The sequence below is a fragment of the Miniopterus natalensis genome, chromosome 6 (assembly GCF_054644295.1).
Source record: "Miniopterus natalensis isolate mMinNat1 chromosome 6, mMinNat1.hap1, whole genome shotgun sequence".
NCBI lineage: Eukaryota > Metazoa > Chordata > Mammalia > Chiroptera > Miniopteridae > Miniopterus > Miniopterus natalensis.
In genome coordinates this window covers 35,322,271-35,347,395 of record NC_142086.1, presented here as the reverse complement: position 1 = coordinate 35,347,395, position 25,125 = coordinate 35,322,271, and the positions used below count along the sequence as shown (strand labels likewise).

General features: G+C 34.7%; 1 protein-coding gene across 1 annotated transcript in view; it reads right to left on the bottom strand.

Annotated features, from left to right (window-relative positions):
• The window catches only part of LOC107536689 (hypoxanthine-guanine phosphoribosyltransferase-like), a 101,596-nt gene that overhangs the window by 68,858 nt on the left and 7,613 nt on the right, over positions 1-25,125 (bottom strand). The window lies entirely within an intron of this gene.

Sequence of the window (25,125 nt, the reverse complement as noted above, 5' to 3'; positions counted from 1 at the left end):
CCCAGAGACACTGAGGCATGCAACAGACGATCATATTTTAGAGGAAAGAGGGAAGGGGTGTGGAAGGTGAGAAGAGATTAACCAAAGAAGTTATATGCATATATGCATAACCCATGGACACAGACAATAATGAGGTGAAGGCCTGGGAAGGGTGCAGGAGCAGGGTGGAGGAGGTCAATGGGAGGGAAAATGGAACACTTTCAACAAAAATGATAAATTAAAAAATATATATAAGGAGTAAAAAATCACAAAAAATTACGCTGAGTGAAAGAAGTCAGACAAGAAAGAATGTCTACTAAATAATTCCAATTATATAATATTCTACTAAGTGCAAACTAATTTATATTGACAGAATACATGGTTCTCTTGAGATGGGGGCAGGAAGGGACAGGAGAGATAGTTTAAAAACGGGCATAAAAACTTTTTTAGTGATAATACTTATGTTCACCACCTTAATTGAGTGTGGTAACGGTTTTACAGATATATATATATATACATATATAATTTATCAAATTGTACACTTTATATATGTAAAATTTATTGTACATCGATTATATACACCTCAATGATTTAAAAAATAATTTAAAGGAACATTCATTTACCCCCTTTTTCCCATTTTTGTTAATTTTCTCTAATATTTTTTTCTAATAATTAATTTGAAGGCTGGGGCTGCAAAATATATGGGTAATAAAGTCATCATTTTAGAACACCTGTGGTATCTCAGACACTGTATCCAAGGACTTTACATACTTGATCTTATTTTATCCTCATAAGAACTATACTTAAATCAATTTTACAGAATTGAATCTGAAGTATAATGAATAACCATCCTACATTTGGCTTTCCCATCTGAGGATAACTAATTTACCATTCTCTTATTTTCTCTCTCATTAAACTTCCAACATTCACACCTACACACATACACACACACACACACAGGGCAAATATTTATACCCACTACTTCATTATCATTGCCCAATTAGTCTGGAATTCCTCACCTTGCCTCCAAATTTCCTAACTTACATCTCTATCATCTCTATCTCTATCTCTATCTCTATCTCTATCTCTATCTCTATCTCTATCTCTATCTCTATCTCTATCTCTATCTCTATCTATCTATATCTATATCTATATCTATATCTATATCTATCTATATATCTATATCTATATCCTATGTCTGCCTTTACTAATTAAGTCCTATTCACTGTTCCTTGTTTTTAAGGACTTGTCTTTTATAGTTCCTGCCTCTACCAACTACATCTTAATTCCCCCTTAACTCCTTTTGTTGATCATTCCTACCAACGTGCAAAAAGTGGTTCAACTTATTAAACAAAGAAACCTCCCTCTGATCCCACAATCACCTCACTTCTGCAAACCACATTTGTCTGTATGTTGTTGTTTTATTGTCAAACTTTAAAAACTAGTTGTCTCTGTTATTTCTGTATACAATTTACCCATCTCTCATTTCTTTCATTACTTCTTCACCTACCAGTCATTCCTATGTTTTCTCTCACCCAGTTTCCTTCCCCACTGTGCCTCTGCAACTGCTCTTGTCTAGGTTACCAATAATTTCCATGTTACTAATTTCATTGGCCACTTCCCTGTCTGCATTTTACTCTTTCTCTTGGTAACATTTTCCAAAGTGTACAAACTACTACACTCCCTCCCTTTGAAATGCTTGATGAGGCTCCACAGCATGAATGTCCTGTGTTCCTCCTATCCCACATGTGAGTCTTTCCAATGCTCATTTCCTGACATTTTTACTCTTCCCAGCTTTTACCTTTGAGAGCAACCCAGCACCTTTTTCTATTCTATCTGCACGTTTTCTCCCGAACTGATATTCTTTAAGCTCTAGCTTTAAATTTCACCTTTATTTTGATGATATTTAAATATTATGCTCAGCATAACTTTTTATTAGGTCACAAAATCTAAATTTATATACAACCTCCTACTTAGCATCTTTACTGGAATTTTGTATAGGCATTTAACATGTTTGCAATAGAATTCTTGACTACTGTTTTTAACGGATTGTCTCCCCCAACTCTCCTCCCTTGTTTTTTCCCTAGAATCCCTCATCAAAGCAAATTACACTAGATTCTAGTGGTTCAATCCCCCCAAATTCAGATTTATACTCAGTTCCTTTATTCCTTACATCCCATATGCATGCACTACATTAGTATTTCTGACCAATTCTATGTTGTAGTAATTATCCAAATATCCTCTGACTATGCCAGCTTCTCTCCATCTCTGCTATCTACACTTTACACCACCTTCGCTTTTCACCTTGACTAAGGCAACACTTTTCCTAATCGCACATCTTCAACTATTGTCCTCAGATAATCAGTTTTGTACACAGTAGCCAGTGATCTTTTTAAGAATGTAAATCAGGTTGTGCTATTCTGAATGACTTTCAAGGGCTTCCCTCAGGTCCTCTGCATTACAGTCTCTACATGAAAAGCTTTCTATTCACATGAATATTTCTCTCTTCATTTAAGGTGTCAAATTTTATGTCACTACCACAGAGAAACTTTCAATGAAACCTAAATCATTTTCTACCATGTTATCCTGATTTATTTTTTTCACAACACTTTCAGTTATCGTCTTTTCTCAAAGGACTATAATTTTCTTTTCTTTCTCTCTTTTTCTTGTTCAATTTGTTGTTCATTCTTGTCTCTAAAGAGTAAAATTTCCTTTCATTTTAGGTTGAAAAATCACAAGGATTTTGGGGGGTTGGGGATAAAAAATGTATGCATAGCACATTTTCACCAAAAATAGAACATTACCCAAGAAATACTGGTTTACATTTTTGCTTTCTAAAATAATTTATAGCAGCAAGTTAACCTGAACTGAAATGCAATTCACAGATGACAAAGCAAAAGTTAATGTACAACTTTTGCTATATCCTGTTGAAATGTCCAATTAACTGTCTCTTTTGTAAGAAAGGAGTGCTTAGAGAATGTGTGTGTTTTTCCTGATTCTACTCTCCTTTTTCCTACTGCACTTTCCCCCTAACCTTCTTATTAGAGTAGTTGAAGGGACAGCTGGTAGGTCAAAGTAGAGGAGAAAAAAAAACACTTTTTCCTAAAGATTGGTCCATGATCTCAGAAATCAATGGACAGGCTCTCAGATCCCTAAATGTCTTCCTTCTGTTGTATAAGTCACCTGAGGTTACTAGTCATAAGGGAAGAAATTTACACCTGCTTCAATTATACTCTTTAATTAACTCTTTTACATGACTGACTGTTGCATTATAGTTATTTCTTGACATAACTGATATGCCCACTCAACAGTGAACTCCTTAAGGCCAAGAAAACTATAACTTAGAACAACTGAAGTACTCTATAAATATCTATCACATATATGATGAATGCATTTTAACCTAAAATGTAATATAGTATTTTTGCTTGTTGTATTTTTACCCTTAAGTAAGAGATTGGCATTGTGGAGTATTTGGCTTCCTGATCATCAGTATTATCAATTCTGAAGACTGGGTAATTGGGTTGAGTTGCTAGAAAAATCAACAGAATCATAGTCATGTCATCCGTTTCTGAGATAGTATTACAATTTGATATCAAAATTAATTGTTAAATTTCAACAAAGGGAGAGATCTTATCAAACATTTCTTCATATGAATGTATGTTGTAATCAGAATCAAAAATGAATTCCAAAAAGGAAGTTAGATTTGAAAGAGAGAGACTATTTCTGAGCTTAACTTTGTAATGCCACTTGACAGCTGTGAAATATACAATCACCACTGTCATTATGAAAAATGATCACTTTAAGTCAAATTTCTAGGGGGGTGGAGGGAAAGGAGACTATGGCTATGTGCTCCCTCCATGGAGGTAGCTCTGAAGGGTCAAACCGAGAAAGAGAATCATTTACGTAGATAATTTTTAATCATGGCTATATCAAGAGAGACATTTTAATACAAGTTTTATAGACATTTTATGAAGGATTTGAGGTCCAAGGCCTGTTAGACATTCTTATGCTAGAGAAGAAATGGGTAGATATAACAATGAAATGGAATTTGTTAATATTTATATACACATATATTAATTCAGTGTGTACATATGAATAATAATAACTTTTATAAAGAGACTTAGAGACTTTTGGCTACTAATTAGAATTATAATGTTACATTGAAAACTTAGGACAGCAAATATTATATTAAGGATGCATATACACTCACATTTATTTCAACTAGGTAAAATCTGCATATGAAGAAAGAAATATTTTAAAAGTTAACAATAGATTTTGGGGGGAGAAAGGGCTGATGAGATTGTAGTGAAAGTTTTGGCATCATTATATTTTTCTGTATTTTCCATTTATATTTTCAAATAGAAAAAAAAAAACATTTATCAAAAACAGAGAGTGAGAGGTCTCCAAATTAAATACATTATAAATTATTTACCATGACAATTTATTCATGAGATACAGACATAACTAAATTCATTCAAATAAGCTTTATAGAATGGCTATTGTGTGCTAGCATGGAAGAAGTTGTAATCATAGGTACATGGCTATATTTACTCATATTCAATGAGTGATATAGCTCATGGAGCTCACAGTTCAGTGAGAAATAACATAAAAATAAATATCTATTATTTTATAATTATACTCTCTAATCAGTACTAATACTTTTTTAAATCCCCAAAAGTGAAATGATATATATTAAGAGCCCTCAGTATTGTTGGTTCAATTAGCAGTCATTAGAGGGCTACAGCTAAATAACCATCAGAAATTCTGTATCTTCTGTTGTCAGGGTCATGTTCAATCCATCCACAACTGTCATTTTTCCTTGTGTAGAGATAGCTCAAGAGTGTTTTCATGAGAGACTGGGGAGAGTTTCCAGTATTTAATCAAAAGCATTTCAGTTATTCTTTGTTCTCATAAGCAAATGTGTACAGATAGAAAGAGGGTCTTGACTACCTTTTATTTCAGCATCTACCGATAGTTTATGTGTAATTGGACGGTTCCCTGTGGAAGTGGGGTGTAGTTAGAAGCAGTCAACTGGAGGGCGTTTTCTAGCACAGTATGTTTAGTAGCATGTTTAACCATTTTCCTTGGTCATCTGAGGTCTTAAATCAAACATACAGAAAGGAATAAAAAGAATGTGATTGCTCTAATCTATGGATTAGCTTTGGGTTAAAGGGTCCAAACTTTGCTGAATTTTGTCTCAACTCACTTCACTCTTTTTCCTTCTATTCTGCTGATAAACTACAATCTGATGTATTGAAGGTATCAGATTTTTGGAGTGGAGATATGAGACTTGTGATATAGATATTGCTAGCTATCACTAGTAATAGTGAAAATATTGGCTATTAATATGTTTGCGGGCTTTTTAGTCTAAAACACTGACTAAATGATTGTGGATTTTAAATTAATTATAATTCATATTTATATTTTGCTTTTCAAAAGAATATGAGTACATAAAATACAAAAATGAAATAGGACATTTATTATCCTTTCACCCAGAAAAAACAAAAAACCTTTAAGAGTATTTTGATTACTATCTTTCCAATATATGCCCACATATACACATATAAATCTAAAATTTTTAATGAAATTTTTATCTCTGGTGTGTATTGTTCAATAAATTGCCTTTTTAAATCTATCTAACAACATACTATGTCACTAAGTGTTAATTTACAAAAGGCTTTTTGCTGGCATAGAATTCTGTTTCATACCTGTTCCATCATTCATTGAACTAAATGACTCCTTGGGGGCATTTCTATCATTTGTTGTGGTCTTCTTTTTTCCCTAAAAGTGCTGCCATTAATATCCTAGTAAATTTTTTCTTTATTTCTTCCAATAGCCTATTAAAAGTTATGTTATAAGTGAACTTTTTATGTCCAAATTTCCTTCCAGAAAATTTAAAGTCACATATATCTCCACTTGCCTGTATGAGAGTAACCAGGCCTCCCCCCTGTCATTACCAGATCTTGGTAACACAGAATCTTTAAAAGTTGTAAGCATTGGGCCCAGCTGGGCGTGGCTCAGTGGTTGAGTGTTGACCTAGGATCCAGGAGATCGGGGTTCGATTCCCAGTCAGGGCACATCCCCCGTTTGCGAGCTGCAACCAATCAATGGCTCTCTCATCATTGATGTTTCTGTCTCTCTCTCTCTCCCTCTCCTTCCCTCTCTCTGAAGTCAATAAAGATATATATTTTTTAAAAATTTTTAAAAAATAAAAGTTTTAGGTATCTTTACCAAATTACTAAAGTGACATACCATTCTAATTTGCATTTTTATTATAAGAACCACTACACATTCTTCCTTATATTAAATGGCTATTTATTTTTATTCCTCTGAGAATTACTTATGTGTATTAATTCACTATGCATTGTTAAAGGCTTAATCAGCCAAAGATCCCAGGCACAAATATGAAGTCTGACAGAATCAGCTTTATTGACCTGATGCAGCAAGAGAGAGCACTCTAGAGTAGCAATTTTTGACCTTTTTCATCTCATAGCACACATAAACTATCACTAAAATTCTGTGGCATGCCAAAAAATATGTTATAGTTTTTGCTCACCTGACTAAAAATTAGGTATAATTTTCATTGATTTACAAAAAAATAATAATACTTTCCTACTCGTTTTGCTCCAAAGTGCCTTTTTAGAAAATCAGGTGCCTGTACTTGTACATAAGGATTTCTGGTACCAAGAATTAACCAATTAGACACAATCTTACTATGCAAAGTGGCCAATAAGATGCAACTCTAGTATATGACCTATATGTTTATGATTCGACACAGAGCATTCAAATCAGGCAGCTATCATTGTGATGGCTATTGTTGATTTTTTATTTGACCATCTAAGTAAAAAAAGGTCGGTGCCCTGACTAAATGGTCAGGTGTTGCATGTTCTAAAATTCTTATGGCACACCTGTTGAAAGTCCCTGCTCTAGAGGAACTATAGAATGTCACATAAGATGAGTGAGCAAGGAAGCATCTTCTGTAAGGCTTCAGTTGCTGTGAATGATTCTGAAGGGTGTCTAGGGGAAGAGGGTATTAATTCTGGATTAGTTGCTATTCTTGGTGGGATTAAGAGAGGTGACAATTAACTAGGTTGGGTGCTGTCATGAAGTGACAACATTTTAGCAGTTAGGTGTCCCTGTAATAGATGACAAAAAGCAAAGAACTTCTAGAAGCATCACTGGTCAGTAAGCAGAAACCATGCAAAGAAAGGTTTGTTGTTGCATTCCGCTGCATGGCCTTGGAGAAATAATGGTTTCCTTTAAATCGGGGCTAACTTTGTCTGTGTCCAACTTGCTGCCCATCCTGATTAATGGCAGAGCTGCCTTTTTATTTTTCAGTCTTAGGTGATATTCATTCTCACAGTTCCAGATTGGTTTTTACACTTCTAGAATAGCTTTCAATTACACATTCTTGAACTGAAGGCTTGGCATGTCTCCTTAATGATTGGGTAATTTTAGAGAAGATATTTAATTACTATTTATTTTAATTTTTTTATTTATTTATTTTTAGAGAGAGAGGAAGAGAGAAAAAGAGAGGGAGAGAGAAACATTGATTTGCTGTTCTACTTACTGACGCATTCATTGGTTGATTCTTGTATGTGCCCTGACCAGGGATCAAACCTACAACCTTGGCGTATCAGGAAGATGCTCTATCCCAATTGAGCTACCTGGCCAGTGTTTAATCACTTTAGTCTCAATTTTTGTAGCTTTAAAAATGGACTGATAATAATATTAATAATAATAATAATTAATAATAATATCTATCTTGTAGGGCTATTGAGAAAATAAAACATGATCATTTTATAAAGTATTTATTGCAATGCCTGGCATGACGTAACTGCTCAAAAAAGTAACAGCTAAAATACTATGTTTAGTAACAGTTTTACATGAACCAATTGATGAAAACAATTAATAAAAAGAGCTTGATTACCATGATCGCATATGTGTGTACAGAGGTGAATTAAAGGATATCAGGCTGTGTGGAAGCTGCTAATGAATATTCAATAAATTGTCATTTTTTAATGATTCCAGATATTTGGAGAGGAAAAAGGAGCAAAATTTGGTAGATTTAGATAATTGCATAACTCTTAACATGGAAAAGCTGAAGAGACAGATTAGTGAGAAATAGTCCCAGATACTGCCGTCTAGCAGGCTGTGGTTTCTATTAAGGAAACAAGGACATACCCACTTCCAGAATGTTCGTCTGGAAGAAGAGTGAGATTCTAGCTTCATAGTTTTAGACATAATGAACTTGAAGGACACTCACACAATAAAGAGAAAAGAAACATTTTAGAGGACAGATTAATAAACTGAGAGGCAGATGTGTAATGAGAAATGAAGGAAGATTTGAGGGACAGGTGTTAAAATGCTAATCGCCAGGTTGGAAAAGAGAAACATCTCAAAAGAGGATATCAATTTATCCTGGAAGGAAAGATAAACAAGAAACAAAGAAGGTGTGGACTCAGAGCAAAAGTAATGAAAGGCAGATGGGTTATAACTCAATCTGGCAAAATAGTTAATGTAAAGCACAGATGCACTTTAGTTGCTCTACAAATGCCAGTAGGTGATGTGCTGTCTAGGCCGCGATGTACACTTGTCTGGGATGGTGAAGAAGTTGTGCACTTTGTAATAGAAAAAAAACCACATTACTGTATCCAGTCAATAAAATAACTGAAATGCCACCTAGGTGGTCTTAGAAGATATCTTTTGTGACAGCTAATACAGACCAATTACCTTGCTACCACGCCAACAAATGACCATGGGGACACAGGGTCCTTGGTGACTTAAAACTATAAATCACTGAGGAAACCAAGTTAATAAGTGCAACAAACAATCTATTATCATCATGGGGCCAGGACACACAGTCTTGCTGCCAACTGAACAGGACTAGAAAATGTTAGAAAAGTTAAGAGTAAGGAAGGGTAGATAAGTACAATTTCAATGTATTTGCTGCTTTTTTTCAATAATGGGGCAAGTGATAGAGAAAAATACTTAAATAAAAACTATGCCATTAATGTGTGACATATGGTAAACCCTTGACTAGCTTATTCAAAAAGTACCAATTTAACAATCGAATGGGACAACCTTTCTCAACAGTGAGTCATTGGCAAAACCAAATTTAGCTAAATCCAGGCCACTCAACACCTGCTCTCATAATGCCCCCCAAGTGCTGTATTCCTGTTTTTAATCCCAATTTTATCATTTTGTTTTATTTAACTTTTTTCTGTAAAGGTAAAAATACTTTGAAAAGAAGAAAAGCTACTCTAGCTTAAGCATGTCATTAGAGACGATAGCATTACAAAGCAGTCTTGTAAAACTCTGAAACTGCCCTTTTGTCCAAATTGTAACAATCTCATAATATTTGGAGCATTCCTTTTTTGCCCTGTCTGACCTTTCAGATACTAACACAAACATTATTTGCCTTGAGCAACCAAGGGACAGCTGTTCAAACCATAGTTACAGATTTCTGAACGTTTTTACCATGCTATTTTCAACTTATTTGCAGACCAGTGTTAAGCAAACATTTCTTGGAAATATATATATACACACACACACACATACACAAGTATACATGTGTGTGTGTGTGTATGAATTTTTTTCTAGGAAATATATACGTGTGTTTGATATACTTATACACAAAAACGTTTAGAATAAATTTGGAAGACATAAACTTTCTTAATTTAATATAAGATTTTTAAATGGCAGAATTCAATGCTAACTAAAATTATATTAGAAAAATTTACTATTCTGGGAAAAATATAATTTTACTTTAATAATATTATAATACATTTAATCTTCCAAAAATCATTTTGTAGATTGTTGCATTTTGCTGTGGGTCCTACATTGTCACAATTTTAAAAATCATGGTGTTTATAAAATAAAGTCAAAATATTCATTTAGATGTGAGGCATCTGATTTAATTTTGAAAGGTTTATAATTTAACAAAAAAAATAAGATATTCATATAATACCAGTCTTTTCAATCACAAAAGATGACCTGAAAATTTTTTTCTTAAATTTGTGATGAAATGAATCTATTTATTCGTCTATCCCATGAGACAAATACATGGAACCAAAACAAAAATAAAGTGTAATAAATGAAAAGTAAAATTATATATTTAGTTAGTTGACTCTGCTGTAATAAGCCTATATCCATTGGCTTATATTCAGGTTATAATATGAAAATTTTTCCTACTTCCATTATCATATAGACGGTAAGAAGAGAGTGCTTCATGGATACTTAGCACTTTCATTCCTCTAATAATTAATTGTCATTTTATTTTGCTGCATTCAAAAAAATTAAGAAAAACATAACGGAACAGAGAAGATTCTGAGAAGGCAACTGATAACACAGAACTGCAAAAAATGTTTATATAAAAATTTAATACAGAATTATTTTAATATAAAATATAATTGTAAGCAGGAGAGAAGTATAAATAGCTTAGTTTATTTTATTCCTTGTAAAATATAAACTCAGCTATATGTCTTTCATGCTTTGAAATGAATTATTTTTGCAGCTTCAACATTTGTATCTATGTCACTTACTGAGACTAAAGGTGATCATTCACATTTCCTAGAGTGTGTTGAGATTAAATATTGATAACCAGGAGTTAATCAATATATCAAGAGACTGAGAGGCCAATAATTAATTTGGTCAATATATTCTCTTAGCAAGTAACAGAAAGAATTCAAGCTCAGGTTTCTCTAATTCTATGAAGTTTTTCCTCACCATGTTTAACATATGTGTTTCTGTTTAATATTAAAAATTGTAGATACCAATATATTTTAGAGATTAAGAGTTAAGGCACTGGGCATAAGGTTCTCTGGATTGGAAACTCAACAATTACAGTCAAACATTCATAGCTTTAGGTAAATGATACATACTCTTTATGACTTAGTTTTCTAATCTCAATAAAGAAGATAATAATACCCTCAAAATATTCTTATAAATAGGGACTGAGTATCAGAATTCATGCCAAAATGATTGGTGGTCTAGGGTTATAATTGGCATCCACTACAGTACTTAATAGATTTCTGTAACTATACTATTTTCACAAAAGGTAAATATTATCTTCTTTTTTGTTGCCATAATGAGAAATTATTTTCTAGCTAAAATTTATTCTTTAAACAATTTTTAAAATATTCTTATTTATTTTTTGAGAGAAGGGGAGAGGGAGAGAGAGAGAGAAACACTGATGTGAGAGTGAAACATCAATTGTCTGCCTTCTGCATATCCCCTACTGGGAACAAAGCCCACAACTTGGGTGTGTGCCCTGATCAGGAATCTAACTGGCAGCCTTTAGGTGCATGGGACCCTGCCCAACCAACTGAGCCATATCAGCCAGGGCTAAAATTTATTCTTTATTGGTACTTTGTCCTGAGTAGTCTCCTGATGGAAATTATTTTTATTGTTTGTCAGTTAACTTTACACACTACAGCCCTTTCCCCCAACACATTAGCAAACTCCTCTCCATGGTGGATGGTTTTACTTTCTTCAGTTTATATCAGGCATGGGAACAGGCACCTTCTGTCTTGGGTAGAGATCAAAAACTATTATGGCAGACATACTGACTACAAGAACCCCCCTGTTAACTGGTAATGCTTGGGTGATATTATTTTGCAGAAGTTGAATATCTGCTCAAGTTCACACTGATCATAACAATAACATTTTTTTCAGAGACTGAGCTCAATTTAGTTAAACCATGACAGGGCCCACTTTCTGTTGAATCTCCCATTTTACTTGAAATTGTTTGTGTGTGTTATTAAAGAAACACATTTATATTTATTCCTTAAAAATGAAAGTTTCAGAAGGAAAAGAACTATCTTGGGTCTGCAATATGTGCCCATTTAAAAAATAAATGACTCTTTTGCAATGATTGATATAAGCTACTCAGACTACTGAAACTTATAAAACATGTTAACACTGGGAGACTTATCTTCTATTCTTACTTCTACCACAGGGCTATAAATATACAGAATGAGCTCAACTTCTCCAAGACTCTGTTCCTTTGTTTCGAAATGAGAGATTTAGACTTAGCAATTATTGGAATAAGAGCATTCTTCATATCAAACAATGCTACTTGAAATTAATTTGGTTATGATTCAAGATTAATAGCAAGTCAATGTCCCTGATTCAACTTTTGGATGTATAGCACATAATTAGATTAGAGTCAAATTGAGTTGTTGTTGCCTGGTGAAGACTGAGCACAGTCAGTAGGACTGTTACAGTAGAATGATGCTTGGTAATAATTTATGGCCAAAGTGCTTGACTATAGGGCCCTATGTGGATAATAGTATGATAACAGTCATGCCTCTCTATAGGCTAGTCTTCAGAAGTTGGCTTTGGAGAATCAATGAGGAAAAACTGGTTTAGGTAAGGCCTTACCCAAATATTTTGGTTTCTTTGTTCTATTGACTCACAACCAAGTTTAAAGCAGAAAATGAAAAGAAACCCTAAATAACTGGCAAAAGGAATATTCTTGGTGTAAAATTATCTTTCGATATTATTGGAATGAACCAAATTTTCTAAGTTCATTCAATCCTGTGTAATTACATAATCATTTTATGTCAACTTTTTCCTCTCTGTGTCTCTTATTTTTCACTAGTAACATACATGGGTAGAATTGAGCATTCAAGGGGAGAGAATATGAAGTCCTCACTTTGACATGTTCCAATCTAGTTGAGAAGATAATTAATTAACCATTTGTAATCAGGAATCATGCATAAGATATCTTAAGTATATCACCAATACACAGAAAATGCTCATATAACTTATCCATTAATTACAACATTCTAAATTTACATGCACAATCAGTCCGCACTTATTACAGTTTGGTGTCCACATAATGATAAATTTGCCATAGGGAACTATTACTTCTGCAAAAGAAGAAGCCATCTTAAATTTAGTTTTGAGCCCTGGCTGGTGGCTCAGTTGGTTGGAGCGTCATCGATACACCAAAAGGTTGTGGGGTTGATTCCTAGTCAGGCTACATACCTAGGTTGTGAGTTTGATAAGCAGCCACCCAGGTGGGGCATGTATGGGAGGCAACCAATCAATATTTCTCTCTCACACTGATGTTTCTCTCTCCCCCCCCCTTCTCTGTTTCAAAGATCAATAAAAGAGCATATGTTCAGATGAGGAATAACAAAAAATTAGTTTCAATAGAATGTCCTCAGTAAATTTGAATTTTCATGAAGTTTTTGTATGCAAGCAAATAGAGTTAATTATTTTGTTGGACAAATATTTATTGAGTAGAGAGCATACATTTTGTATCAGGCATTATGCTAAGAACTGGATATCCAACATAGTGCTTCCTGATATGCATGGGTATTCTATGCTGCATCTCTACAGCCTGCTAGTTTTGAAGGTTAGTTGTCCATATTGATGAGATACACAGTCTTAACACTAAATTCAATCTCTTGAATGAAGCTAGTATCTTATTCACTCACTCCTTTGTGACTTCAGGGTGTCTTGGCAAATGATGTATGCCATAGCATAGATAGAATAATTGGTATCTGGGGTCATCAGTGACCTTGATAAAAGCTCTTCAGAAAGTACACATTGTTGGGGCTCATAGTGGAAAACAAGGAAAGTAAATAGGATTTTATATGAGCTGTGAAGGAGAGACATTGATGATTGAAGAAATGGAGAAGAGGTACTCTAGGGAGGCAATATTGCTTAAACACATAAGGCAGTGCAAATGTGTTGGGAATATGAGGTACCTAGGGCGATGTGTAGAAAAAATCCAAATAGAGAGAACTCATCAGGGTTTCAGGGTTGTGAAATGTTTTATTGCCCTGCACTTCTCTCTTAAAAGATTGTATTAAGCAAATGTTCACTACAGAGAGAGGATTTATAATGCTGAGTTCATTCAGATAAATTATGGCTCAGGTAAACCATAACTTTTCTTAAGGAACTGCACCAATATAATTCAGCATTCAATGGCTATTTCTCAAACGACTCTACTTCGTGAATTGGTCAAATTATAGAGAAATTACAAAGCTCTAACGCATGGCTTTCCAATTCTTGGAAAGTTCTCAAAATTACACTTGCAAAAATGCAATGATGATTTTGATGTACACTAACATGCTGACATTTCTGACTTGGCTTATTTGTTAAACTCTATAAATCATCAGAATTAGGTACTTAAAACCTGTTGGAAATTTTTGGCAAATATTGTATTTTTTAAATGTTATTGAACTTTAAGTCACTATGTTTAAAACTTACTACATCCAAATGCACCAGCACCCAACCTTATTCTTGTTTTATTACCCAGTATTGTGATTTATAAGATATTTGGTCTTCATCCACAGTTCCTAGCTCATGGCTCCCCTAAACCTTAGAATTTCCTAAGTATAGAGTAATCAAGGTGTCTTTTGTTATGTTAATGAAGGTGACTTTTAAAGCCCCATCCCAAGCTGGGATGGTGGTCAAGAGAATCAACCAGGTGATTAGAGGTTTAGAACTTTCAGCCATTCCCACCACACCACCTCCACCCCACACCCCACCTCACCTCCTGGGTAGGGGGAGGGGCTGGAGATAGAATTCAATTGCCAATGGCCAATAATTTAGTCAATCAAGATTATTTAATGATGCTCCCATAAAATCCCAGGAGGCCTGCTCCTTGGCCCCTTTTTAAAAACCTTCCACATTGGGGAAACAGAACACTTCTTGGTGCCACCATGCCAGCCTCCAAGTTCTATGAGGACAGAGCATTTTTCAGAATCTTGCCCTATGTATCTCTTCATCTGGTTGTTGATTCATATCCTCTCTTTTATAATAAATGAATAATCTAGGGAGTAAACTGGTTTTCCTAAATTCTGGGAGCTGTTCTAGCAAATTAATTGAACCCAAAGATGGAGTGGTGGGAACCACTAATTTGTAGACGGTCAGGTCAGAAGCACAGTAACAACCTGGGCTTGTGACTGGTGTCTGAAATGTGGGGGGAGAGAGGTTGAACCCTTAACCTGTGGAATCTTACTGCTATCCCCAGGTAGATGGAGTCACAATGGAATTGAATTCTTGGCACCCTGGTCCCTGAGAATTGTCTGCTGCTGTGGGGGAACAAGAAGTACAACAACCTTGCTGGAATTGGGTCTAGGAACCTCATTTACATTACTTGGTCTTTACTATAATTGTACTTTAATTAAGGAGTAATTTCTTTTTTTTTTTAAATATATCTTTATTGATTTCAAAGTCACCTTAGAACACCCTGACAGGGGAATCCTCAGGTCCCAAAACTTGCCCTGAGAGAGGAAAGGAGAGGGAGAGAGAGAGATAGAAACATCAATGATGAGAGAGTCATTGATCAAGCCCATAACCCAGGCATGTGCCCTGACCAGGAATCGAACCCCGATCTCCTGGATCCTAGGTCGATGCTCAACCGCTGAGCCACGCCCGGCCGTACAGGAGTAATTTCATAAACTATTATTACTTCATAAATTTTTTACTCTGTAAGATATTTATGAGGCTAAAGTTCTATATATCTATGTATACCAATATCTCTGTGTGCATATATGTATGTGTATGTGTGTGTGTTTGCTAAAAAAATTATTTTTCTTCCAGTTCCTTTTGCCATCCTACAAGACCCCACTCTACTGTAACCCCCATCACTACCAACAAATAAGCACTTTTATTACATTTTAATATTCTTCCAAAATTTTTTATACATATGCAAGTAAGTAGCAATATATATATGCTTTCATCCTTTTTTTTTTTAAACTCAGTAGTTATTCATCTCCCTGCCCTGCACCTTTTTTTTCACTCAGAGCATATTTTTAAATTGTTTTAATGCAGCTACCTAAAGATTTTCTTGCCTTTATTCATTATTTTTTTACTTTAAATACATGTTATTGGTTGTATTTCTTATTTCAAATTCTCCTTCCAATTTAATTTAAAATCTTTAGAAAAGATTCCCATAACAAATCACGATCTATTTTTCAAGTTTATGTAAGCCAGAAGCTGAAGCTTTCTCACACGATGTTCACCAAGTCCGTCAAACTATTGAAGACTGGTTCATCTCAGAAGTTAAAAAGTCACCCAGCTGGAATTTAATGAAGCTCCTAAATAGAATACTTTTCAAAGACAGACTCTTAGATGTATTATAGGCATGCTGTGCAAGTTTTGGGCCCTGAGGATTCCCCTGTCAGGGTGTTCTAAGGTGACTTTGGAATTCGTGATTCATTAACACTGGTAAGTGGAAGCAGAAACTCTTGAATTCTAAACCATCTGTCAACTCCAGCAAAAATCACTTCACATACAATATCCTGAGTTCACATCTCTCTTCTCACTTCACTGATATGAAAGGAAAACTCATCTATATTCCAGAGATCACTCCCATTCTATTGCTTAAACCAGTGTTGCCTTGTAAACATATTACATCAATACTTCAGATTTGACACTGAAAGTGTTAACTTGTCCTATTAACAGAGTGAACTGAATATAATTTAGCATTTTCTTAATGATCTTCCTGTAAACTTCAGTTGTTAGGAACACAAGTTAGTCAAGTATAAACAAATGTTAACTTTGAAGACCACTGAGGCGTAGAAGAATTGGCCTGTCACTTCCTTCAGATCGCTGTACTTCCCAGTCTTCCAGTGGCAACTGCTAATCATTGCTGTCACTTCTTTTCTGTCAGTAAAGATGCTTCATGTGTCTATAACTCTTGCTTCCTGTCTCTCCCACCTCTGCAGCAGTTCACTGCTATATTTCATTTTCTGATTACTGGACATTTATTTTTTTCTTCCCTGTCTCTTTACCATGTCCTTCCTGGCTTTTGCCCAGGCAGGGCTTGGTGCTCAGAGTTAGCTTGGCCACTGTAAATTATTAGTGCTATTTGACAAAAATTTACCATTCTCCCCATTCAAAACATTTGGTAACCTGCATTTTTTGGGATCTCTTTGGGGTTAGATGGGCTCAAGTAACTAATTCGGGTCAATGAGTTGTGAACAAAAGTATGTATGTCACTTCCAGGCTGAATAATGGCCTATGTGAAGCATGAAGGGATATTCTCTTTCCCCTCTTCACAGGGGCTAGGAAAGTTCAAGATAATGGCTTCTTTGAGAAACTCAAGTCTAGAATGACTATAGTAAACAGATTCCTCCTTACCAACCCCCCACCTTCTGAGATTTGGAGGTGTTTGTTACCATGGCGTAGCTGAATATTTCTTCTTGTTGGTGTATGAACAACACATTAGAGTTTCTGGTTTCTGTACATTTCATGTAGTCATGGCAGCAGGGTAGAGAGAGGCTACAATTATAACACCGGTGTATTCGTGTATTTTTCTCTCACATCTAAGCTCAAGACTCTTTTGGAAGCTAAGAACACCATAGATCTGACAGCTGAATCACTGACAAATCAGGAAACCCCCCAATTTTGGACAGAGAAGATGATTTGACATAGGGTGTGGCTAGTGTTAGAACATGAGCCAGGTGAAGGTGATGGGATGAAAGTCTCTACAGTGGACCTCCTAATATAAAAGGTATAACATAGAGTGTTTACTAAAGACAGCAGCCAGTATCAGAAGGACCACCAACTGAAGTGACGGGTACCTTCAGACTGACAAGCAGAGAACAGCCAAGAGATACAGGATGCCTTGGATAGTAGGAGAAACCAGAGTTAATTACATATCTGGCTTTTAGGTCTAAAACTGTCTTTTCTGGCAAGGACAAAATAGTTTTCCAGACTTGGGAATGCTGTACTATACTAGGAAGCAAGAAAGGTCCCCGAACTAAGCAGTCTACAGCACAGGCATGGCTATAAGGTCAAGAGTTAACTAGAGGAACCAAGCAGAGACCCAAATTATTGGGTCTGTGGCTTGTGGTCTGGATCAAACCAATCACATCAGTGAAAATACTTAGTGATATTATCAAGTTTCTTAGATTTCTTCTGTTTGTGTTCAGGATTGGTCCTTGATATTGAAATGGACTTTATCTTAATAACAGTCAAGTGGTCCCAACCTTAGAAAAAGAGGCCATGTTAGGAAGAAGGACCTGAAACAATCTTATCAATTGAATAAATACTGTTTTCTTCTATTTCTGTTTTTATCTTTGCGTTGTCCTTACTTTTATTATATAAATAATCAGGATTGTTATAAGTGGCTAGCAGAATAATGGAAGAATACAATAGATCCATACCTTGATCAGATCCTCAGTTGTTCATCCTGACTGTATGGTTCCCTCCAACCCTGTATAGATCTTTTTAACACCTATTTCTGAGTGACTCATAAACACTGCAATGTTCTCAGATATGACCTTGGTTGCCTATCAATTAAATTTAGTAAACAGCCCCAGCCCCACACACAAACACATGGCTTCAGGCTGTCTCAGAGTTTGCCTAAGTTCACAAACTTTTACTTCAGTGCTACTCCAATGTGGCAAATGGTGTAACCCAGCTTTTTTTTTTTTTTTTAATACATTCATTGGTTATTTCTTGTATGTACACTGACTGGGGATCAAACTTGCAACCTTGGCGTATCGAGGGGGCGCTGATACTCTAACCAACTGAGCTATCTGGCCAGGGCTGACCCAACTTTTAAACCAGATTCTAGCAGGTTCTGTGGCAATAAATGTATATATGTCATCTTTAAAGGATGTATCTAATGCTTCCTGGAAACTAAAGGGGTCTCATGGGTGTAATCTTTCTATTCAAAGACAGAAATATTTTCTGTATAATACAAGTAATTTGAATTAAGGTAAATTCTTTTACACAGAAATAGGAAAATACAAATTAATTTTGAAGACTAGGAAGAGAAAAAAAGCATATTTAACAAAATGCCAATTTTATAAGGTAAAACAAGCACAGCTATAAGATAAAACAAATATATCATCTTTTAAAATAATTTTTGAATAAAAGTGTGGAGGTTTATACAATGGGAATGGTTTTGGCCTCTGACTTCCTTTTTAAGGAGACGAAAATTATATAATCTCTCTGTTCTCAGTCAAATAAAGGGAGACAAGCTAGACTAGATTAACTTTTAAAATAGTATCATAATTATTATTTCAAGAGAGATTTTTCAAGTAACAGTCTCTTATTTGTCTTAAGAATTGATTCAAAAACTGCAATTACATTTTCTTAGGATTAATCACACAGAAAAAAATCTGTTGTTAATCATGAGAACTTCTATATTTTAAAAATAATAATGACAAATACCATTTACTAAGTTTATTTTGTACCAGGCGCTTACTAAAACACTGCTAAATTTGTTTTTACAAATGAAGAACTTGAAACCTAGAAAGGCAAAATGATTCTCCCATGTAATAAAATAAATTGGTACTGGTACTAGGATTAGCACCTACAATTAGGTCTCTTTCAATTGTCATATCTAACAACTGTCTCATAAAATTAAAAAAAAAACAAAAAAAAACCTCTCTGAATAATAATGAAATATTCTATTATGAACACTTGGATTACATCATGTGATGAGTGATATATAAATATATGTTTTCAAAGTTGATTTTTTATACTTAAAGCCTTCAGTGAGTGTGATGGTTGCACTATAATACCTTCTACGTTGATACAAAAAGAGAGAGAGAAAACAAAAAATAAATTAATATTTCTTTCCTTCCGTACAAGCAATGCCTTGGAGCAAGTCCTTTGTTTTAATAACATTTGGATAACCGGCTTTAGGCTAACACTGCAGAGAACAAATACATCCTAATGTCTAACTTTAAAAAAAAAACTGCTTCTGCTCTGTCCTTGCATCCATAATACATGTAATACTTCTAAAACAAATACATTGTTTATGTATGAAGATAGATCAGCCAACTTCAAGAAGCTTGCTAAATATATTTTCCAACTTTTGGTAGTCATCAATGTTAATGGAACTGACTGAAATTACAAAGTAACTCACTCCCAGTTTTGCATGGAAACAAGGTCATTGTCTCCATTATTTGCTAAAATAACATTTAGCTGTGATAGATGGGCAGACCATCATGCTTAATTTTTCTTTTAAATTCAGACAGATCCTCTCCTCCCAGTCTATCAGTTTTCTTATTTTGTAGTCTGTGTGATGCCTTAAAAAAGAGAACTTTTATTTTAAAAGTTGCTTCAAAAATGCCTTTCTTTGTTTTTAATGTGGTTTAATTCTCAACTAGTGAACTACATTTTGATGACTCCAATGACCTATCTTCAAATGAGCAAGATAGTTCTTTTTCTTTTAATATATATGTTTTGTCTTCAGATCCAGTTGAAAGCATTGACTGCTGATATTCATTGAGCTGCTCCAAACTATCAAAGGCAGTCCTGCCTTATAAGAACATAAATGAAAGACATCACTAAGCTCTAGCAAAGTTCAATATTTAGGATTGCAAATGATTTTTGCAAATCAAAGAAGGTGGGTAACAAAGTCAGAATTATTTCTGTACTTGTAAAGGGCATGAAGTTTCTGTATGTTTTTTTCTTTTTTTCTTTTTGCTTAATACTTCAAATTCTGGTTAAATTTTCCAAATGTGTTCAATAATTTTTTATCTTTGCAAATAGAAATTTTAAATGATCGGTATAAACAGGGAGCTCATAACACTTTTTAAATCCTTACAAGTCACTGGAGAACCAGCATAGTAATTAAGAATTACCTTATAACTCTTAAACAAAAGTAAAGTGTCTTTTTTAGATTCCCTCTTATATAGCCTGTCTAGGATTCTTATGCTTTTGAATCTTACATTTAATTTTTAATCCATTTTGAGTTTATTCCTGTGTTTGGTGTAAGGTGGTTCAGTTTCATTTGTTGCACATATCTGTCCAGTTTTTTTCAACACCATTTATTGAATAGACTATCTTCCCTCCATTGTATGTCCTTGACTCCTTTGTCCAATATTAACTGATGATAAAGGTATGAGTTTATTTCTGGGCTCTCTATCCTGTTCCATTGATTTATATGTCTGTTTTTATGCCAGTACCATGCTGTTTGGATTACTATAGCCTTGTAGTATATTTTGAAGTCAGATAGCATGATTTCTCCAACTTTGTTCTTCTTTCTCAAGATTGCTGTGGCTATTCAGGGTCCTTTGTGGCTCCATATAAATTTTTGGAATATTTATTCTAGTTCTGTAAAATATGTTATTGATATCTTGATAGGAATTGCATTGAAACTATAGATTGCTTTGGGAAGTATGGACATTTTAATGATGTTGATTCTTCCTACACATAAACACAATAAATGCTTCTATTTATTTGTATCTTCTTCAATTTCTTTCATCAGTGTCACATAATTTTCCACATAAAGGTCATTTACATTCTTTGTTAAATTTATTCCAAAGTATTCTATTTTTTCAGTGCAATTGTAAATAGGATTATATTCTTAGTTTCACTTTCTGATGATTTGTTATTGGTGTATGAAAATGAAACTGACTTCTGGATATTTATTATGTATTCTACTATATTACTAAATAAATTTAGCAATTCAAGTAGTTTTTGGTGGCATCTTTAGGGTTCTCTACATGCAGTATCATGATGAAGTGCCCATCAGTAGAGAAGTGGATAAAAAAGCTGCGATACATTTACACCATGGAATACTATGCAGTTATAAAAAAGAAGGATCTCTTACCCTTTGAGACAGCATGGAGGGAAGTGGAGAGTATTATGCTAAGCGAAATAAACCAGGCAGAGAAAGACAAGTACCACATGATCTCATTCATATGTGGAATGTAACAAACAAAAAAAAACCCTGATGAACAAAATAGATCCAGAGACATAGAAGTATGGATCAGAGTGAGGGATCTCAGAGGGAAGGTAGGGGTGGGAGAGTGGGTAGGGAGAGATTAATCAAAGAACTTATGTTTATAAGCATAATCCATGGACACAGACATTGGTATGGGAAAGGCCTGGGGGTGGGGTGGAGGAGATCAATGGGGGGAAAAGGCGACATCTGTAATACTTTCAACAATAAAGATAAATTTTTAAAAATAAAATAAATAAAAACAATTTGGATGCCTTTTACTTCTCCTTCTTGTCTGATTTCCATAGCTAGTAATTTCAGTACTATAGGTGGTGAAAGTAGACAACCCTGTTTTGTTCCCAATTTTAAGAGAAATGCATTTAGATTTTGCCCATTGAGTATGATGTTGGCTGTGGGTTTGTGCTATATGGCCTTAACTACATGAGCTATGTTCCCTCTGTTCCCACTTTGCTGAGAGTTTTATCATAAATGGGTGCTGAATTTTATCAGATACTTTTCCTGTGTCCATTGATCTGCACTTGTGGTTTTGATCCTTCATTTGTTTATATGGTATATCATGTTTATCGATTTGCAAATATTTTACCAAACTTACATATCAGGAATAAATCCCACTTGGTCATGGTGAACAATCTTTTTAATGTGTTGCTGGATATGGTATGCTAATATTTTGATGAGGATTTTTGCATCTATGGTCATCAAGGATATTGGTCTATGATTTTCATTCTTTGTAGTGTCCTTATCTGGTTCTGGAATTAGGATGAAGTGGACCTCATAACATGAGCCTGGAAGTCTTCCTTCCTCTTGAACTTTTTGGAATAGTTTGAAAAGGATAGGTGTTAATTCTTCTTTGAACGTTTGGTAAAATTCACCTGTGAAGCTGTGTGGTCCAGAATTTTGTTTGTTGGCAGTTTTTTTATAACTGCTTTAATCTCATTAGTTTTAGTTGGTCTGTTCACATTTTCTGATTCTTTCTGACTCAGTTGTGGAATATTTTTTGTTTCTAGGAATTTATCCATTTCATCAAGTTTGTCCAGTTTGTTGCCATATAGTTTTTCATAATATTTTCTTACAATCTTTTGTGTCTGTGTTTTCATTTCTGATTTTATTTATTTGGATCCTCTCTCTCTTTTTCTTGATGAGCCTGGTCAAACATTTGTCAATCTTGTTTATCTTTTCAAAACACTGGTTCTTGGTTTCATTGATCTCTTGTATTTTTTTTTTTTTTTTTGACCCTATTATGTTTATTTCTTTTCTGGTTTTTATTATTTCCTTCCTTCTACTCATTCTGGGATTTGTTTCTTGTTCTCTCTCTAGTTCCTTTAACTTAAAGTTAGATTTGTTTATTTTAGATTTTTCTTATTTCTTGAAGTAGGCCTGTAATGCTATGAATTTCCTTCTTAGGACTGCTTCGCTGTGTCCCATAGCTTTCAGATTTTTGTGTTCTTTCATTTGTCTCAAAGTATCTTCTGATTTCTTCCTTGATCTCATTGCTAACCCACTCATTGTTTAGCAACATGTTATTTAGCCTCCATGTCTTTGTGTGTTTTTCAGTTTTTTTCTTGTGATTGAGTTCTAGTTTTATACCATTATGGTCAGAGAAGATGCTTGATATGATTTCAATCTTCTTAAATTTATTGAGACTTGTTTTGTGTCCTAACATGTGGTCTGTCCTAGAAAATGTACCATGTGCACATGCAAAGAATGTATATTCTGCTGCTTTGGGGTAAAATGCTCTGAATATGTCAATTAAATCCACCAACCTAATGTGTCATTTCAGGCTGCTATTTCCTTGTTGATTTTCTGCTTGGGAGTTCTATCCATCTATGTCAATGGGGTGTTAAAATTTCCTACTATGACTATATCACTGTTAATCTCTTTCTTTATGCTCATCAAGATTTGCTTTATATATTTAAGTGTTCCTATGTTGGGTGCATAAATATTTACAAAAGTTATATCTTCTTGTTGGATCTACTCCTTTATCATTATGTAGTGTCCTTCTTTATCTCTTACTATGGTCTTTGTTTTAAAGTCTATTTTGTCTGATATAAGTATTGCTACCCCAGCTTTTAAAAATTCACATTTGCATAAAATATTTTTTTCCACATCTTCATTTTTAGTCTGTGAATAAGCTTTTGTGTACAACCATTTAAGAGGGTCCTGTGTCTCTAGTAGACTCCTGTCTCTCCCTGGTGAACAGAATCTCAGTTGATTTTTACAGCCAAAAGTTATGTGGGCACCTCTTCCTGGCTCTTGTGCTCTGGGCTGGGGAGCTCAGCTTGGGGTTCGTGTCTCTGCCCTTCCTAGCAGTGTTGATGTGGCTTCTTTTGTAAATCTTTGGTAGGTTGATTGCTCTATATTTTAGTTGTAATTCCAGTTTGGTCCTGGGACTAAGCGGATGTAGTTTCCACCTATTCTGCCACCATATTGGATTTCTGAAGACTACAATTATTTTAAGAAAGATACTGACATCATTCTTTGTGAAGTAAGAATAAAACCATGCCCTTTATTCATTGTCAATGGGCCTGCCCTTCCAGAATACATTACTATCTCCTATCTAACAGCCTATTACAGACTGCAGAGCATGTAAAAGCAGCGATATTGCTCAGGGTCTACAGATTTCATTTTTTATTTCAATGCCATTATTAAATAACCCCTCAGATGGAAATTCAATACTAGCATGCTACATGATAAGCTATGTTAATAGCCTGTGTTATGCAAGAATTGAGCAATTACTTGAAATTTAATAGTAGTCCTGTGAAAATGTGTAATTGGCCAGATTCTCATCCACATTAACATTATGTTGTTACCTAAGTGGTAGCAGATTAGAATGTGGTCCTTTGAAAAGAGCTCAGGAATCATGACCAGATTACTAAAGAGGGGATTTCTTTTTTACAGCTTTTTTGAAATGAGAGAGATAAAAACACTTGAAGGTGTCGTTGGTTTAAACAGAAGTTGAAGTGTGAGAATGAGGTTTGAGTAGTGGATGTTATTTAGTCTTATACATATATATGTCCTCTTGAAGCAGGGCTTTTATAAGAAGACTATTTTAAGTTTTAAACATACCAAGGATGGGGAGGTCAATTAAAACAAAAAAAATAGCCTTGGTCGTTGTGACTCAGGTGGTTGGGTGTCATCCTGTGCACTGAAAGGTTGCCTGTTTGATTCCTAGTCAGGGCACATGCCCAGGTTGTGGGCTTGATCCTTGGTAGGGGGTGTGTGCAGGAGGCAGCCGATCAATATTTCACTTTCACATCAATGTTTCTTTCTCTCTCTCTCTCTCCCTGACTCTAAAAATCAATACAAAATCTTTTTTCTTTAACCTCACCTGAGGATATTTTTTCCATTGCTTTTCAGAGAGAGTGAAAGGGAGAGAGAAAGAGAGAGAGACAGAAAGAGAAAGATCCATGTGAGATAGACACATCAATTGGTTGCCTCCTGCATGCGCACCAACTGGGGCCAGGGATTGAGCCTGC